Below are 6,514 nucleotides of genomic sequence, written 5' to 3' on the forward strand. Positions count from 1 at the left end.
ATCTGTCTTCACAATGGAAGATATAGGGCAGATCCCTGAACCTGAACTAACATTTGCAGGAAGGGATTCTGAGGAACTGAGACAAATAGTGGTAACGAGAGAGGAAGTTCTAAGCTTAATGGACAATATAAAAACAGACAAATCACCGGGCCCGGATGGCATCCACCCGAGAGTTCTCAAAGAACTCAAACGTGAAATTGCTGATCTGCTAACTAAAATATGTAACTTGTCCCTCGGGTCCTCCACCGTGCCTGAGGACTGGAAAGTGGCAAATGTAACGCCAATCTTCAAAAAGGGATCCAGAGGGGATCCTGGAAATTACAGGCCAGTTAGCTTAACTTCTGTCCCTGGAAAACTGGTAGAAAGTATTATTAAAGCTAGATTAACTAAGCACATAGAAGAACAAGCCTTGCTGAAGCAGAGCCAGCAGGGCTTCTGCAAGGGAAAGTCCTGTCTCAGTAACCTATTAGAATTCTTTGAGAGTGTCAACAAGCATATAGATAGAGGTGATCCAGTGGACATAGTGTACTTAGACTTTCAAAAAGCGTTTGACAAGGTACCTCACCAAAGGCTTCTGAGGAAGCTTAGCAGTCATGGAATAAGAGGAGAGGTCCTCTTGTGGATAAGGAATTGGTTAAGAAGCAGAAAGCAGAGAGTAGGGATAAATGGACAGTTCTCCCAATGGAGGGCTGTAGAAAGTGGAGTCCCTCAAGGATCGGTATTGGGACCTGTACTTTTCAACTTGTTCATTAATGACCTAGAATTAGGAGTGAGCAGTGAAGTGGCCAAGTTTGCTGATGACACTAAATTGTTCAGGGTTGTTAAAACAAAAAGGGATTGCGAAGAGCTCCAAAAAGACCTCTCCAAACTGAGTGAATGGGCGGAAAAATGGCACATGCAATTCAATATAAACAAGTGTAAAATTATGCATATTGGAGCAAAAGATCTTAATTTCACATATACGCTCATGGGGTCTGAACTGGCGGTGACCGACCAGGAGAGAGACCTCGGGGTTGTAGTGGACAGCACGATGAAAATGTCAACCCAGTGTGCGGCAGCTGTGAAAAAGGCAAATTCCATGCTAGGGATCATTAGGAAAGGTATTGAAAATAACACAGCCGATATCATAATGCCGTTGTATAAATTTATGGTGCGGCCGCATTTGGAATACTGTGTACAGTTCTGGTCGCCTCATCTCAAAAAGGATATTATAGAGTTGGAAAAGGTTCAGAAGAGGGCAACCAGAATGATCAAGGGGATGGAGCGACTCCCTTACAAGGAAAGGTTGCAGCATTTGGGGCTTTTTAGTTTAGAGAAAAGGCGGGTCAGAGGAGACATGATAGAAGTGTATAAAATTATGCATGGCATTGAGAAAGTGGATAGAGAAAAGTTCTTCTCCCTCTCTCATAATACTAGAACTCGTGGACATTCAAAGAAGCTGAATGTTGGAAGATTCAGGACAGACAAAAGGAAGTACTTCTTTACTCAGCGCATAGTTAAACTATGGAATTTGCTCCCACAAGATGCAGTAATGGCCACCAGCTTGGATGGCTTTAAAAGAAGATTAGACAAATTCATGGAGGACAGGGCTATCAATGGCTACTAGCCGTGATGGCTGTGCTCTGCCACCCTAGTCAGAGGCAGCATGCTTCTGAAAACCAGTTGCCGGAAGCCTCAGGAGGGGAGAGTGTTCTTGCACTCAGGTCCTGCTTGCGGGCTTCCCCCAGGCACCTGGTTGGCCACTGTGAGAACAGGATTCTGGACTAGATGGGCCACTGGCCTGATCCAGCAGGCTCTTCTTATGTTCTTAAGTATTGAAATGGAGTGTGGAAGAATGCATGGGACAGGAAGCAGTATGGGGAAAACTTTTTTTAAAATTGCTGGGCATTTCACTTGGTAGGTCTGCACCCTGGTAGCCCTAATGGACCAGCTTTACTATTTACTGCAGATAGTAGTGCCCTCAGAAGAGCCCTCAGTTGTACAGGGTTCTCCATAAAAAAAAAAAATTAAGCAGCATAGAAATGCTTTTAAAATCAATCAAATGCAGGGCCTATACACATACAGCAGACTCACCACTTAGACCTTCCCCAAAACATGTAGACAGCAGAGATTCAGGGACAGCAAATGTGGAATAGAAGGGTAGGCGGGGAGACAGCAAGTGCGGCTCCTGCTGCCCCCATGTGCCATTCAACATGCAAGCTGGCAGTGGTAAAACCAGAGGCTGCACATTAAAACACTGTTGAAATAAGAGTGTGTTTCATTTTGGCAAAAGAGAAAAACGGAAGCTGACTGATGCATTTTGACGCTCTCTTGTGCTACCCAATAATTTGTAGCTGCCTGGATCCCAGAGCTTGGAAGATTACTTTTAAAAAGTAATAAATTACAGTTACAGTTACATGGCCCCAAAAAGTAGTAATTACAGCTACAGTTACAATTGCTCTGAAAGTAACTGATTACTTTACTTTTACTCAAAAGTAATTGCTACAATTACATTTTAGTTACTTTAAAAAATGCCTACAAGGTGCTGGCCTTGGCTGCTGCGCATCTAAGTAGCCTAAAACAACATTAAAAATAAGTGTGCACACACAGAGGGTAGTAGAATATTTTTTTTTATCCATAAGATTAACAGAATGGCATAACAGAATCTCACATCCCCTCACCCCACCCCCAGCAATGATGATACCCCGATACACATATTTGTATATATATATTGCCTCCACCTCTTTTCTCCTTCCACTCCTGTCAATTTTTTAACAATTGTTTTCTCCACCCCGTCTCACTCGCCACCTCCTCTCTCGTTGTCTCTTAAGCACCCATAGAGCATGAAGGAAGCACATGATTTTTATTCACAAATCAGTGGAGCAGAAGACTTCCCCTGCTCCCCCCCCCAAGTAATGCACAAAAGTAATGCTGGAAACATTACAATTACTCCTCAAAAGTAATGACCTTACTACTCGTTCTATTACCAGCAAAATGTAATGAAGTTACCCGCTCGTTACTCAAAAAAGTAATAAATTACAAGTAATTCATTACTTGTAACTAGTTACTTCCAAGCTCTGCTGGATCCAGCCAGTGGATTCATGGAAGATAAGCCTATCAGTGGTTACTAGCCATGAGGGCTATGCTCTGCCTCCATAGTCAGAGGCAGCATGCTCCTGAATACCCAGGAGGGGAGACTGTTCTTGCACTCAGGTCCTGCTTGCAGGCTTCCCTTGGGCATCTAGTTGGCCACTGTGTGAACGGGATGCTGGACTGGATGAGCCACATTCACACCATTCATTTATTCCACTTTAAACAGTCATGGCTTCCCCCAAAGAATCCTGGGAGGGGTAGTTTGTGAAGGGTGCTGAGAGGTTTAAAGAGAGCCCCATTCCCCTGACAGAGCTACAGTGGCCAGAGTGGTTTAACAGTCAGCCCCTCTTCCCAGAGAACTCTGATAACTGTAGCTGTGTGAGGGGAATACTCTCAGCACCCTTCACAAACTGCACTTCCCAGGATACTTTGGGGGAACCCATGGTTCTTTAAGTATGATAATAGTGGAATAAATGTATGGTGTAAACATGGCCTTGATGGCCCACTGGCCTGATCAAGCAGGGTCTCCTTATGTTTTTATGTAGTGACATAAGCCAGGGTAAGCAGATTTCCATGCATAGCTGCATGATGAACTGCATGTGCAAATGTGTGTGATCCTCCTGTTGTAAACCGCTCAGAGAGCTTCGCCTATGGGGTGGTATATAAATGCAATAAATAGATAATAATAATACTATCAAACCATATCCTTATATGGTTAACCTTATACGGCGCGGGACCTCAATATCTGTCGGAACGCCTCTGCCGCTATGAACTGGCTCGTACACTACGGTCTGCTACGAAGGCCCTCCTCCGGGTCCCGACTCATAGGGAGGCCCGGAGGGTGGTGACAAGATCAAGGGCCTTCTCAGTGGTGGCCCCCGAACTATGGAATAGTCTCCCCGAGGAGGTTTGCCTGGCGCCGACACTATCATCCTTTTGGCGCCAGGTTAAAACCTTTCTCTACTCCGAGGCATTTTAATTTTTTGTTAATGATTGTAATGTTTGTAAATTGATTTTAGTCTTTGCTGTTCTTAGATTGTGAAATTTGATTTTAGATTGTGATGTTTTTGTATTATATTGTATTTTATTGTATCTATGTTCACTGCCCAGAGAGCTATTGCTAGTCGGACGGTATATAAGTTTTAAAAATAAATAATAAATAAATAAATATCCAGGTGTTGGGGCTGCACTCCCTGGTAAGATCCTCTGTTAATGAAGAACTTGAAAATCAGGTAGACTTGGGCAAGCAAGCTAAACCACATGCAGCAATGGACCTTGGGTCCAAAGGTCTACTTGCATGGAGAGGAAGCCCTTCCCCTTGTCCCAAAAGGAGACAATGGGTTCTTGTCATTGAGATATGGCAAATGGGTCATTGGCAACAGATTTATTTGGTTTTTTCAATCAGATTTTTCTTAGAAGGCATAAACCTGGATTATTTAGGGAAAGAATTTCAGCTGGCATATCTATGCTGGAAGCTAGCATGGTGTAGTAATTAGAGTGTCAGACTAGGTCCTGTGAGGCCTGGTTCAAACCCCCACTGAGCTATGAAGCATGTGGGGTGACTGTGGGCTAATCACAGTCTCTCAGCGTAACCAACATTACAGGGTTGTTGTGAGGATAAAATAAGGAGAGGGAGAACCATATAAGACACCTTGAGCTCCTTGCAGGAAAGGCAGGATGTTAATGATGTAGTAGTAGTAAAATCATCATCATAATCACTGGGGATACGCCCATACTACCCTGAACACACCCAATCTTGTCTGATCTCGGAAGCTAAGTAGGGTCAGGCCTGGTTAGTACTTGGATGGGAGACCGCCTGGGAATACCGAGTGCCATAGGCTTATGGGAAGGCAATTGTAAACCACCTCTAAATACCTCTTACCATGAAAACCCTATGGATATATCCAAAAGATTTATAGGGTCACCATAAGTCATAATTGACTTGAAGGCATATAACAACAACAGTCACTGGAGGAAAAAAACTTGCACATGTAATATCCATGCCACAATTAAACACCTGCCTGGAAGCACCCAATGATTCCCTGCCCCCAAGTCTTCTGTCCCCCATACCACATCACATAGTACTCCAAATGGTCCCTTGGCCTTCTAGAGTAGCTTTTCCAGGAGCATGACAAGTTGCAGCCAGGAGGGGACTATGGGGAGATAATGACTTCCTTGAGCGGAAGTGCTTCCATTTATGCAAGAGGATCTTTGCACACAAGGCCAAGTCTTTCTGGAGAAAATACTACTTTTCACAATGTCCCTACTAACAACATTTTGGCAGGGACTTCACTATGTTAGGCTTTGCTTTGTTTGCTCATAGCAGCCAATTAAAGATACATCCAAGCTGGAACTAAATAGGCAATATCTCTGAAATATCAGAAATTGGCGTTCAATGAATTGTGCTTCAGTGTCTGGAGATCTCTGCAAATCTGTTTGAAAACTGGGTGGAAGGGGTGCCAGACAAATACTCGAGTATTCCAGAACATGATTTACAAGAGTCAGTGTGATAATATTTGTTTGAGCCAGGTTGGGTCCTTGTGAAGGCTGTTATTAAAAGCGAGGAAGAAGAATCTGTGGTCACTTCCTGGTGATCTATTTATTGAGTATTCACCCAATTTATTTGCAGAAAGTTTGAGAGGAGGTTATATGGCAGCAGCTATTCATTGAGCATTCATTTTTATTTGTTTGTGGGCATGTTATATGATGTCGCATCAAGAAAGTGTTATCCCACACTTTCCAATGCATTGCCTGCATCACTCACCTTGCAAAAAGTTCAGTTTCTTTTGGACAAGGGGTTGTTGTGCAAGAGTGCCAAATCCATTAGCTACACAGCTTGAATTTGCAGTATGCAAATGAATTCTGCCTGCGAAGTAGCAACAATCTGGAAGTGCCCAGTATTGTCTTGGCCTTCATGCTGCAGATCCTACTGAAAACAGGGTAATGCATGCAGCGCACACACACACTCATGAGCTCATTCTGTTTAATCAGCTTCTTGTGGATACTCAACAGGGGGTTGCATTCAACATAGCATTAAGCAGATCATTCCCCCCTCCTCCTCACTTGCACACCTCCTAAATCTGTTGTGGGGTTCGTACAAACCTCCAGAGCTGATTTGGGGATGCACAGAGTGCACACAAGGGGAGGAGAGGGGAGATCCCACTGCACTAGCGCAATTTTTCAGTTGAACACTGCCCATGATGATAAAACGGAATTCAAGGTTTCAGAATGCTTCAGCTAGGTAAGCAAGGAGTCATTGAGACCAGAATCGTCCAGGGTTTAGATCAAAATCCTTTCTTTGCTTCACTGCCAGGGCTTAATCCTGACAGATGTGAAGTATTCATGAGCGAATTTTAAGCATGTGCAAAGTAGCTACAGCCAGCACCTGCACACCAAATTTATAAATCATACAACACACCAGCAATTCTTATTTATTTATTAA

The 6,514-nt window shown here is 43.6% G+C and overlaps 1 pseudogene; it reads left to right on the plus strand.

Annotated features, from left to right (window-relative positions):
• The first annotated feature begins 4,794 nt into the window (after positions 1 to 4,794).
• Positions 4,795 to 4,913, plus strand: LOC133386314 (5S ribosomal RNA; annotated as a pseudogene).
• The last annotated feature ends 1,601 nt before the right edge of the window (positions 4,914 to 6,514 follow it).

The sequence above is a fragment of the Rhineura floridana genome, chromosome 5 (genome assembly GCF_030035675.1).
Source record: "Rhineura floridana isolate rRhiFlo1 chromosome 5, rRhiFlo1.hap2, whole genome shotgun sequence".
Classification (NCBI taxonomy): domain Eukaryota; kingdom Metazoa; phylum Chordata; class Lepidosauria; order Squamata; family Rhineuridae; genus Rhineura; species Rhineura floridana.